We start from the raw sequence: 11,313 nt of genomic DNA, 5'->3' as shown, positions 1-11,313 counted from the left end.
TTTCAAGGTGCGTAGATGTAGAGTTAGGAATAGCAAATCCGAAATCCCCTATATGCACTTGCCTTTCAATATTTTTGTACCACGATGTTGTTGATGCCGATATTCAGTAGTATAATCGTATGCAAGAAGCAGTTTCAGTTTGGCGCCACACCCTGGCAAACTGTATAAATGCTATGGGTTTTGTCAGGATGCTGATATATATATATACACATATATATATATATATATATATATATATATATATATATATATATATATATATATATATATATATATATATATATATATATATATATATATATATATATATATATATATATATATATATATATATATATATATATAAGGAAAAAACTTAAGCAAGTGTGTGGTAGCCCTGTACACATTATGCTGTCTTTCTTATTAGCAAAGACACAATTTAGTCCAATGAACAAGGCGACATGATATTAAGGTAAAATATATAGCCGACTAGATATTTAACATATTTTAAAAATAACTAGGTTTGAAAGGAGTATGCATATCCATCAGAGAGAGGATATTTCCAACCGGTACATGTTGTAAAACTGCAGCTGTTGTGTATTTTTTCAGTAGTTTATTGTACGAGGGAAGAATTAGAACTGCGAGAGCAGCGTTTTTGGCAGGTGTTTACAAATTCTGTGTACTATAATGAACGCAGAATGTGTTGGAAAGTGCCATAAAAAATAATCTATTTTTTGTCTAGCTGAAACAAGGTAGACTTGAGAAGTAGCGAATCGTTAGGCACTGACCTCATCTAATGTGTTAGTGCACTCACAGTGTCAGCCTACTTCAATAGGAGATTAATTGTAATTTTTCGTGATGAAAAACAAATACAGGAAGACTACAGACAACTCGTGTCAACACTCTATGCCAGTAATTACTCCATTTTTTGGCTGAGTCCACCGAGAAATTTGATGAAAATATAATCAATTCCAGCACCTGCATTCTGCAGCAAGGCAGCACAGATAACACAGAAAATATGTTTTTCAATCCAGCCGCACACCTGTCTCATTTCCCACTGCAGGGCCAGGTTTGCCAGGCCAGAGAGAGAAAGCGCGCGCTGCCACGGTCTTTCGTGCATTCCTTAATGGGCTGTGATGGGTTTCATTTAACCAAAGACATAATGAATGTCCTCTGCAAACTGTGAAAGAACGGCTTTATTCTGAAGTAATTGAAAATATGTTTTGCAGCCACTTACAAAGCCATTCCCAGCAGGTTCACTTTTTTTCCCCCTCTGCTCTTTAACTCATCTTGAGGTAAGCCTTTGGTGGATAAGGAGTGACACCTAGTGACACAATTGCAAAATTACAAGCCGATGTTCACATTTGTACTAGATGTTGAACATTATTAAAATGCCTGGGAGCACTTCTTCATCACACCTTGATGCATGTTCGTTTCACCGAGAAATATTCAATGGAACGGATCGACCACGCTTTATTGTGAGTACTTGTGTGTCACTGCTGTCTTAAATAGGAAAAAGAGCTGAATACATTTTTCTGTGAGCAATTGTTTCTTACTTCAAGCCTAATTGCAATTTCCATGAGTAAAACATGCTTAATTGCTGAATAAAAAATGTGCAGTACACAGATCTTCATTTTTCATTAAAACGTTTGTCTTAGTTTTGAAAGTACATGAGTAAGTCACACGTAAGCCTACAGTAAATCAGCCTGGTGTTTTGATGTATAGCTTCATTTTGTAATTGAATCATTAAATCTGCACGAATTTGGCATAAATTAGAAAATAATATAGGAGTGCTGCCTGTGCTTTATAATACAAAGTGAGAATGCGGGGGCATATTATCAAGGACCGGTGTTAAAATTAGTGCCGTTTCATCGACAGGAAACTGCAGATAAAACGGCGATAATGTGCTTGATAATACCCATAGAAGCCCATGTTAACACAAGAACATGGGCTTCTATGGAAATTAACAAGGGAGTATTATCAAGCCCATTATCTCCGTTTTATCAACTGTTTCCTTCCGATAAAGCGGCGATAATTTTAACACCGGTCCTTGATAATATGCCCCACTGATCCTTCCATATGTCTCTCTCTCCGATATCCACTATTTTAAAATTATCCTTTAACCTCCTTCCTGCCTTTTACGATGATTTTAAAGGGTGTATATTTGGTATTTCACTCTTAAAGGCATTAATGGCAACATTACATTCATCCATCAGTTGCATGCGATCATTATTTTAATTTAATATTAGTTCCAATCCAGCTACGGCCACTATCATCATGGATAGGGCTATAATAAACCCCAAGACTAAGCAAAAACGTCCTCAAATTGCCCAAAATAGTCCTTGATTTGAACCGGTGGTTGCAGATGGGGACCAACAGCACACATTTTTTTGGGACGGCACATGTTATTCCTCATTATGCTTTGAATCATAGCAAGATAAAGGCAAACATACAAGGGAGGAAGAAGGAGGAATAGAACGACGGTTAAAGAGTGACAAAGTGAGAAATCAGGTAGGAAAAAGACATACAAGAGTGAGATAAAGGGGCAGGGAGTGTCATTTGGTGTATTCAAGAGGCAAGAGGCTAAATCAAGATTATTATTATTATTATTATTATTATTATTATTATTATTATTATTATTATTATTATTAGAGTGTGGGATCCAGAATCAGCCATGGTAAAGTTAAACGTGGTGATGCTGCAAAATCTCTCCAAGGGCGCAATTCCGTGTGCCGACTGCGATTGAAATGGGCATGAAGATCCAGGAGATCGTTCCAGCCATTTTGACGGCCTCCATCGCTAGCCTGAAACACTGTGGTTGCAGTGCTCAATTTGTAAAAAAAGAAGTGCAGGTGCTGAAACTTTTGCCAAGGAGGCCACAGCTCACTTCTTCCTTCGGTAAGCCCCACTTTCAACACTCTCACTGCCACCGTCTCTATCTTCAAACCTTATTTAGTTATTTATGCAATTTGTTAAGCGCGAGCAATTGCCCAAGGGCGTCTCGGCGCAATGGATGAGGCAGAATAAAGAGGAGGGAGATAGGTTACTGATTAAAAAGCCATGTTTTTATTTTTTTTCTGAAAATGGTCAGGGTGGGAGCGGACCGAACATCTGGTTCAAGGGAATTCCAGAGTTTTGCTGTTGATACATGGAAACTACGATCACCCCATGCCACAGTTCTGGTGCGTGGGACTGTCATGGTGAAATTGTTCATTGACCGGAGTGATCGATTGGGGACATGAAATGTGAAAGGGTCAAAGAGAAAACGTGGGCCTTGTTTGCACGAGGCTTTGTAGGCAATACAGAGCGCCTTAAACTTTATCCTATTTTTGACTGTAAGCCAGTGATAGTTCTTTATAGTGTCAGCAATAGGTTTGAATCTGGGGGTGCCGGAAGTAAGTCTGGCCACAGCGTTTTGAATAGATTGTAACCTTTTGATGACCTTGTTTGGGGCGTTAACCTAAAGTCTGTTATAATAATCCACTGAGGACATGACAAATGAGGTCACCAGTGTTTTGCCAGAGTTAGGGGGAAGGAATGGGAGAATCTTTTTTATGGCTTTAAGTTTGAAAAACGATGATGAAACAATGGAGTTAACATGAGAAGAATAAGTGAGTTTATTGTCTATGAGTATTCCTAGGTTTTTAACCTTGGTGGCTGGGAGGGGGGCCTAGGTTCGTGGGCCACCATGCATCTGGCCAAGTACGGATGAGTTTGCCGAAAGTCATAACCTCAGTTTTATTGGAGTTTAATTTAAGACAGTTTACTTACATCCAATTACTGATGGCCAGCATGCCCTGCTGGAATTTGGCTGATATTTTTTCTCCATTCTCCTTGATGGTAAGAACCAACTGGGTGTCATCCACATAGGATGTTAGGCTCATCCCCCAGTCTTTGATTACCCTTGCCAAATCAATGATATAGATATTAAATAGGGTTGGACTGAGGGATGAGCCTTGGGGAACACCACAGGGTAGGGCCAGTTGATCAGATAAAAAGGTGTCTAGCTGAACTGTCTGGGTGTGGCCGGCTAAAAAAGATTTCAAGAGATCTTTTGCTTCAGCTTGGATGCTAATGGCACTGACACGGTTGATCAGGATGTTATGATCGACCGTGTCAAAGGCCGCTGTGAGATCAAGAAGGATGAGTACTGCCGCTCCTCCCTGGTCAAGTGCTTTTCTTATCTCATCGGTTGATTTGATGAGTGCAGTCTCAGTGCTATGCAATTTGCGGAAGCCGAATTGACTGTCATCTAACAGAGAATGTTGTTCTATATATTGGGAAATTTGGAAATTCATCAGTTTTTTGACTATTTTTGCTGGAAATGGCAGGTCGATAATTGTTCGAGTCATCCGCATCAAGGTGAGGCTTTTTGAGTAGGGGTTTAAGGAGAGTGTCCTTCCAGATCGCAGGGTAGATTCCAGTGCTAAACATAATGTTAAAGATGTTAGCAAATAGGGGTGCAATGATATCTGAAATGGGCAGGAGAATAGAGGCAGGACAAGGGTCTTTGGCTGATCCTGATTTGATGGTGTTCATGGCTTCGACAACTTGGGCAGGATTGATGTTATGAAATCGTGAAAAAATAGGGTGATTGATGGGGGCAGCATTAGTGCAGGAGTCTGTGTGGGTTTCTTGTGAGAAGTTGGTATATATGTTGTTTCCTTTATCAAAGAAAAAGGTAGCCAGGTTGTTACAGAATGCTTGGGACGGTTTAGGGGTGGATTGGGGAGGCAAGTGTGACAGTTTAGCTACCACTTGGTAGAGTTCTTTATTAGAGTTCTTGGCTTGCTCAATTTCGGAAGAGTAGAAGGTACTTTTGGCATTTTGGATGAGAGATTTATATTGAGTCATTTCTCTCTTGTAATTTTCCTTGTCTTCAGTGGAGTAGGTCTTTCTCCAACGTCTTTCTTTATTACGGCATAATTGTTTCTGCAGTCTTAGAGCCTCAGAGTACCAAGGTGTCGATGGGGTAGTACGATTTTTTGAGATGGTTTTAGTAGGTACTAATTTATCCAGGGTCAAAATGAGCCATTCCGAGTATTCTCTGGCTGCATTGTTGGAGTTTTGGGGCAAGTTAACTGTGGAGGCAGATAGCATTTCATGAAATTGTTGGTGATCAATGTGTTTCCATGATCTAAAGGTTTTAGTTAGTCGAATATTGTGTTCCTTATGTGACAAAGGATAGGATGGAATAGTGAATATGACTGCATGGTGATCTGTCCATCCCAATGGGATGATCTCCATGATATGTAAGTTATTGTCATTAGTGAATAGCCCGTCAAGAGTATGCCCTGCTTCGTGCGTACAGTTAGAGATCCGTTGAGTAAAGCCAAAAGATTCTAGATCAGTAATGAGAGTATTGGTGTCATTGTTCATCTCGTTTTCTAAGGGAAAATTGAAATCTCCTAGAATGGTGGAAGTGTCTTCAATGGCAAGAGAATCCATCATCTCAAAAAAAGTAGCTAAGAATTGACTTTTACTTCCTGGAGGTCGATATAGGAGGACGCCTTTAAAGCAGTTGGAAGGGCCCAGGACTATGGAAAACTGCAGAGCCTCACATGTGGAGAGTGGGAGGGGGTTAACCGTAGTTTTGAACTGCGGTTTATAGTTGTCTATCTAGCCTGAGAATATTATAGCCATCAGTTGTGGCTATTAGAAGACCAGGGGGCATATTACCAAGGGCATTATCGCCGCATTAGTGGGACTTTTTCCCGCTAATGCGGTGTTCATTTTATCGCCCTATTACCAAGCTGTCGCTAACACCAGTTAGCGACAGCTTGTACGCGATAGCGGGCATTTAGGGGCCCACTTTGCATGTCAGCGATAATTATCGCTAATGACATGCAAAGTGGGCGTGCCCAGACGTTAGCGACTGAAAACAGTCGCTAACATCTCTAACCCCTATTAACAATTTTTGGAAATATTGGCGCTAAGCGCGAATATCTCCAAAAGCTAACGCCTGCTAAAAGCAGTTCTTAGCCATGTTATCCAATGGAAGGTGGATAACATGGCAAGGAGCATTGTCACGATAATGCATGAATATCGCTGATTTTTCAGCGATATTCATGCATTTTGCAGGATTTTTACCGCTTTTGAGATAAACCTTGATAATATCAAGGTATCTCAGCGGTAAAAATCCTCGGTGCTCGGCGATATTTTTTTCCCGCTAACCAAGCAATAGCGATAATTATCGCTATTGCTTGGTAATATGCCCCCAGGTTCTGACGCCGGGTTGGTCCAGGTTTCTGTTAAAAACAGTATATCTAGTTTTTCAGTACATATAAAATTGGCGATTTCCTCTTTGTGCTTACTTAAGGATCTAGCATTAATTAATGAGGCTTTAATGAGTTTGGGAATTGTTTTAAGGGATGGGGTATAAGCCTGTGTTGATTAAGGGGCCTCTAATTTGAAACCGCAACGAGTGATTTAAGATGATAGAGTGGCTCATGTAGATTGTAAATACAATCAGGACATGTCGTTGGAGGGCGTAAATTGAGAAGGGCCTGATGGTGGTAGGTAAGGGGTAAGGCAGAGGCCGATGGGTCAAGATTAATGGCCCTGGGTGCGGTCCAGGCGCGGACGGGCGCAGACGGGCTTGCCTTTGGCGCGCATTTGGTGCGCCACCGGCACGCCCGCTGCACGCGTCCGCTGCGCTTGCGCTTGCTCTCCGCGCTTTATAGACTGGGGCAGTCGAGAGACTGGAGCACTACTTTTGGCATCCGCCGGAAGTGAGGATCTTTCAATGACTTCCGATATAGCCCTCCAAGCAATCGGCACAAGCCTTGACTTGTTGTCTGTCCCCTAAGTCTTTGCTTTAAGAGTCTATCCTCTCACCTCTCTAATTGTTTTCTATCATCTTTGTCACACCTGGTGTGTTACCTTATTCCCTGTATTTCTGATTTGCCCTCCATTCATTCTAGCCCTGCCCTTTTTCCTCTTCACTTTTATCCATGCTCTGCTCTCTCTCCCTTCGATCTTGGCTCTTTACTGTCACTCTTCTAGCAGTGATTAGCTGTGTTTCCGTTTTGTCATTTGTCTGCTTTTTTTCCCTCTGTCCTGTCCTCTACATCCTTTCATTCTATCCTCTCTCTTCTTATTGTTCTCTCCTTCACATCATGGCTGCTTTCTCTTTGTATCTGATTTGCTCTCCTTTTCTTCTACTTAGCTCCGTCTTATCTCTCTCCACGCCTGTTGTTTCTTTCTTCTCGTTCCTCCTGCTCTCTCTCATCTATAATACTGCTGCTGCCTGGGACCCCAGTCGTCAGCCTGTACCTGTCACTGCTATTTTGAACTCTGCGTTTTCCTGTTGTCATTCCTAAAGAAGTGGAAGATGGCGTGTTTTACTTTCTTACCTACACTGAGTGCAAAAACAAAATCTACACCAAAATGTACACCAAATGAAAATGCTTTTTTTGCATATATTAATCAGTGCAGTATGACTGGGTTTATTGCGGAACGGACGGCTGCTCGAGCACAGCAGGTGATGTCACTGCTAGTGCTGCCTGTAATTAGTAGATCCAGGGATGGCATCAGCATCCACTGCTCAGCTTGCTGTGACCCTGCCTGCTACAGCACAGGCATTGTCCCCAGCCCTAATGCTGCCAATGCCAGTAAGTATGGCTATGGTGCCTACTGGACTCACACACGCTCAGCAATTACAATGCTGGGGTGCAGCGCACAGATTCTACAGGTGACGCCATGGCGCACAAAAGTTGTGTTGGTCCACAGCCGCATAGAGCACGTTGAGGATAGCAGCAATGCAGGGCTGCAGGATATGCTACTGTGGCTACACAGCAAGTGGAATGTCCACACTTACTTTAGTTTATTCTTCCTGACGAACCCTCACTCCCAAGTTGCAAATGCGCTCTCGCAGCTTCCTTGCCTCAACTCCATCATGAGCCAGCCCCCAGCTACAATTATCCAATGGGAGGATTAGGCTCAGGCAGTGGCAGGATGCAGCAGACTAGGGGAATAGAATGCAAGCCATAGTGTGTCGATGACCTTTTGGATTTGTGATCGGCGTGATGACATCATCACTAATGTGGTGCTACACAATCATGCCTGCCTGGACAGGCATATGCTGTCCTGTCTATGAACATTTACCAGCCGGTCACCATGCAATGTATGTTATTCTTTTTATTTTGAATCTGAACAATTAATATTGAGACCACCACCTGGAGGGTCAGAAATTGTAGCTCTGTGAAAGAAGTGCCGGTGCTGAGCACTTGAAAGCACCTGTTCAAATTAAGCACTGGGTGGCTGCAATAAGGTTTTGCGAGATTTGGTGAAGCACAAGCTGCTGGCATATGAACTCTCAAAATCTGTCCAGGGCTATCGTTTAGCCAACACTGGGTATGATTATCTAGCCTTGAAAACTCTGGGGCATAATATCAAAGGACATAGCGCCGCTTTTTTGGCACATAGAACCGAAAAAGCTGCGATTTTTTATCGCACAATCATCAAGGTGGCGCTAACACGCATCAGCGCATGTTAGATGCCGTTTCCATGACGCTTTGCATCTTTGCGATATGCATCGCTAATTAGATGCAAAGTAGGCGTTCCTGCCAAGAAACAACGGGCCTGATTCACAGAACTAACTTAAGACAAAACCCTAAACTTACTACCATTCTGGTATTCACAGAAGGCACTTACTCATTTTGGTATTCACAGAAGGCACTTACTCAGTTTCGGTATTCACAGGAGTTAGGAGTCCTAACTTTAGGACTCCTAAATGCCTTCTGTGAATACTGAAAGTCTTAAAGTTAGGATTTTTCTCAATTTTGAAGTAGTAAAGTTAGGACTCCAAAATTCCTCCTGTGAATACCGAAAGTCTTAAAGTTAGGATTTTTCTCAGTTTAGGAGTCCTAAAGTTAGGAGTCCTAATTTCTGTGAATACCCTAATGAGTAAGTGCCTTCTGTGAATACCAAAATGAGTAAGTGCCTTCTGTGAATACCAAATGGTAGTACGTTTAGGATTTTGTCTTAAGTTAGTTCTGTGAATCGGGCAAAATATGACAGATGTCGCTAACACGACATCGCAGTATTTACTACCAGCCCAGGAACCGCGAAGTGATTAAGAAGACGGCGCATACTGCGGTTATCACCAGATTCTTACGCCTTCTTGAAAGTTGACTTAGCCATGTTTTGTATGGGAGGTGGATTGTCTGGCTATGTCCACACTCCCCTATTATCAAGCTTTTCATTAGCGTGTGAAATCATCGTTGGATTTCACACGCTAATAAGGATTATCACCGTCTATCTCTGGTTTGTACATCGCCTGTTTGCGGAGCGTTGTTGATACGCCAATAACACAGCAATATAAACCAGTGATAGACGGCGATAATCAAATTCACGCCGAGCGCAATTTGCAATATTTACCGCTACCCGTTGATAATATGCCCCTCTCTGTTCTCGTGAAGTTGTGAAATCTGTTGGCAACCAAATGGGCATTGGCAAAGAATCAGACATTTACATTGTGGCAAAAGATGCAGAGGAACAGCTTGCATTGAATTTGCACAGGCTCGGGAGGACCCCTTTTCGGAAACTCAAAAATAAACGTGACTACCACAAGCACAGACATAGAATGTGGTGGCTTTTTTTATCACGCTTGGCTGCCATGAACGCCAGGACACTTTTTTGTGCTGGGACACTTTTGAGTATCTGTGCGTGCTACAAATTAAATTAACATAACATAACATAACATTATGGAATTTGCTTACATAAAGGCTGTGTACGGAGGAGGATTTCCTGTTTCCCAACCATATGACTACAACAGACACGCAGGGGCAGATTTACAACCCCCTTGCACCACTTATGTGTTATTGTTAACATGGGAAAAAGGACGCAAAAGTGGCACAAGGGGCTTGTAAATCTGCCCGCAGTGGTTGTGGAACTTGTCAACGGCTTTCCACTGTACCAGATGTGTTCCATGGAGGACCCTTCATCCGTGTACAGTGAGCTGATGGAACTCAGTATCAAGCAGGCTAACCATGGCCTGATTCATGGCGATTTAAACAAGTTCAATATCATGATTGATAATGAGGATCTCGTGACGATTGATTTCCAACAAATGGTGTCCACATCACATGTTAATGCTGAATGGTACTTTGATAGAGATGTGAATGCATTTAAGATTTCTTTAAGAAGCGATTCAGCTATGAAAGTGAACTATATCCAACCTTTGCAGATGTTAGGGGGGCATGTTCTCTAGATGTTGAGATTGCAGCCAGTAGTTGCACTAAGGAAATGCAGGAAGATGATGAACTCCTGCACCCTGGGGGCCCAGAGGATGAGGCTGATGAAAATCCATCACAATTTGAAGAAAGCAAAACGCCCACATGCAACACAGAGTAAGATCACAAGGTCTTGGATGATTCAGATGACTCTGAACCCCTGTCCTTGGATGGCTTGAACCAAGAGGACATTGATTCTCAAAAAGAACAGAGGACACATTCTGCAAGGCTTAGACCTGCCTGAGTTCTAACTTGCTTTAGAGGAACTGGAGGGGAAGAACATTGGAGAGAAACCGTGTCACATAGACAGCCCTGAAGTGACTGTGTAGATGATGTTAAAGTTGATGAAAATACCATCCTGGATATAGGGGATGCTGGTCAAGACAAACCTACTGCATACCTAAGGGAATAAGAAGATGAGTGTCCAGATATGGTTGCCTTGCCAGAAGCAAACAATGAATTTTGACCTTTCAGAGATGAAGGCAGCAGGGATCATGTGAGTGAACACAGGGGACGAACTGAAAACGAATCGGCGTTTGGTGGCAGCCTTGGGAGGTGTTCAACAATTCCACCTGAGCTAGTGAAAAAAAAGTTTAACGTAAGTTGACCAAACAACAAAGGCTTCCTAGAGGCGACGGTTACAGAAAGGAGAAGCGAATGTTTACACAAGAGAACGTCGCAACAATATGCAGAACATTAAGTGGAGCGTGGATGCTGCAGATTTTTGGGTATGACTAGAAAAATGCTAATGCTTTACTTCATTCACGATAACGCGTTGAATATGGGCATGTCAACCATAAAAGATTATGCGGCGTTGGTATATTGGTACCCAAAATTTGTTAGCCCAGGGTCACGGAATTCTGAACTAAACTTTGGGCCTCTGCACTTATTTCCAAGTGGCAGGGAGCACTCAAATTAGATTGCCCAGGATGTGGCACAGTTGAAGAAACAGATCTTCATGTTGTTCTCTTTTGCCCTGTCTATAGTAGGCCAAAGTCCAAGTGGGCGCTTCAGCTCTGTAGAAATCTGGGGATTAGACGTCACATTGAGGCCTTTACGCTCCTCAAACATGAAACGGATCCATTACTCGTGTTCGCTA

At 42.3% G+C, this 11,313-nt stretch overlaps 1 pseudogene; it reads left to right on the top strand.

Moving 5' to 3' along the window:
• Positions 1-2,653: 2,653 nt before the first annotated feature.
• Positions 2,654-10,948, top strand: LOC147728334 (serine/threonine-protein kinase RIO2-like; annotated as a pseudogene).
• The last annotated feature ends 365 nt before the right edge of the window (positions 10,949-11,313 follow it).

Source organism: Lissotriton vulgaris, chromosome 3_1 (assembly GCF_964263255.1).
Source record: "Lissotriton vulgaris chromosome 3_1, aLisVul1.2, whole genome shotgun sequence".
Taxonomy (NCBI): Eukaryota; Metazoa; Chordata; class Amphibia; order Caudata; family Salamandridae; genus Lissotriton; species Lissotriton vulgaris.
Note: the sequence above shows the minus strand (reverse complement) of the source record. Positions and strands in the feature narration are given on the sequence as shown.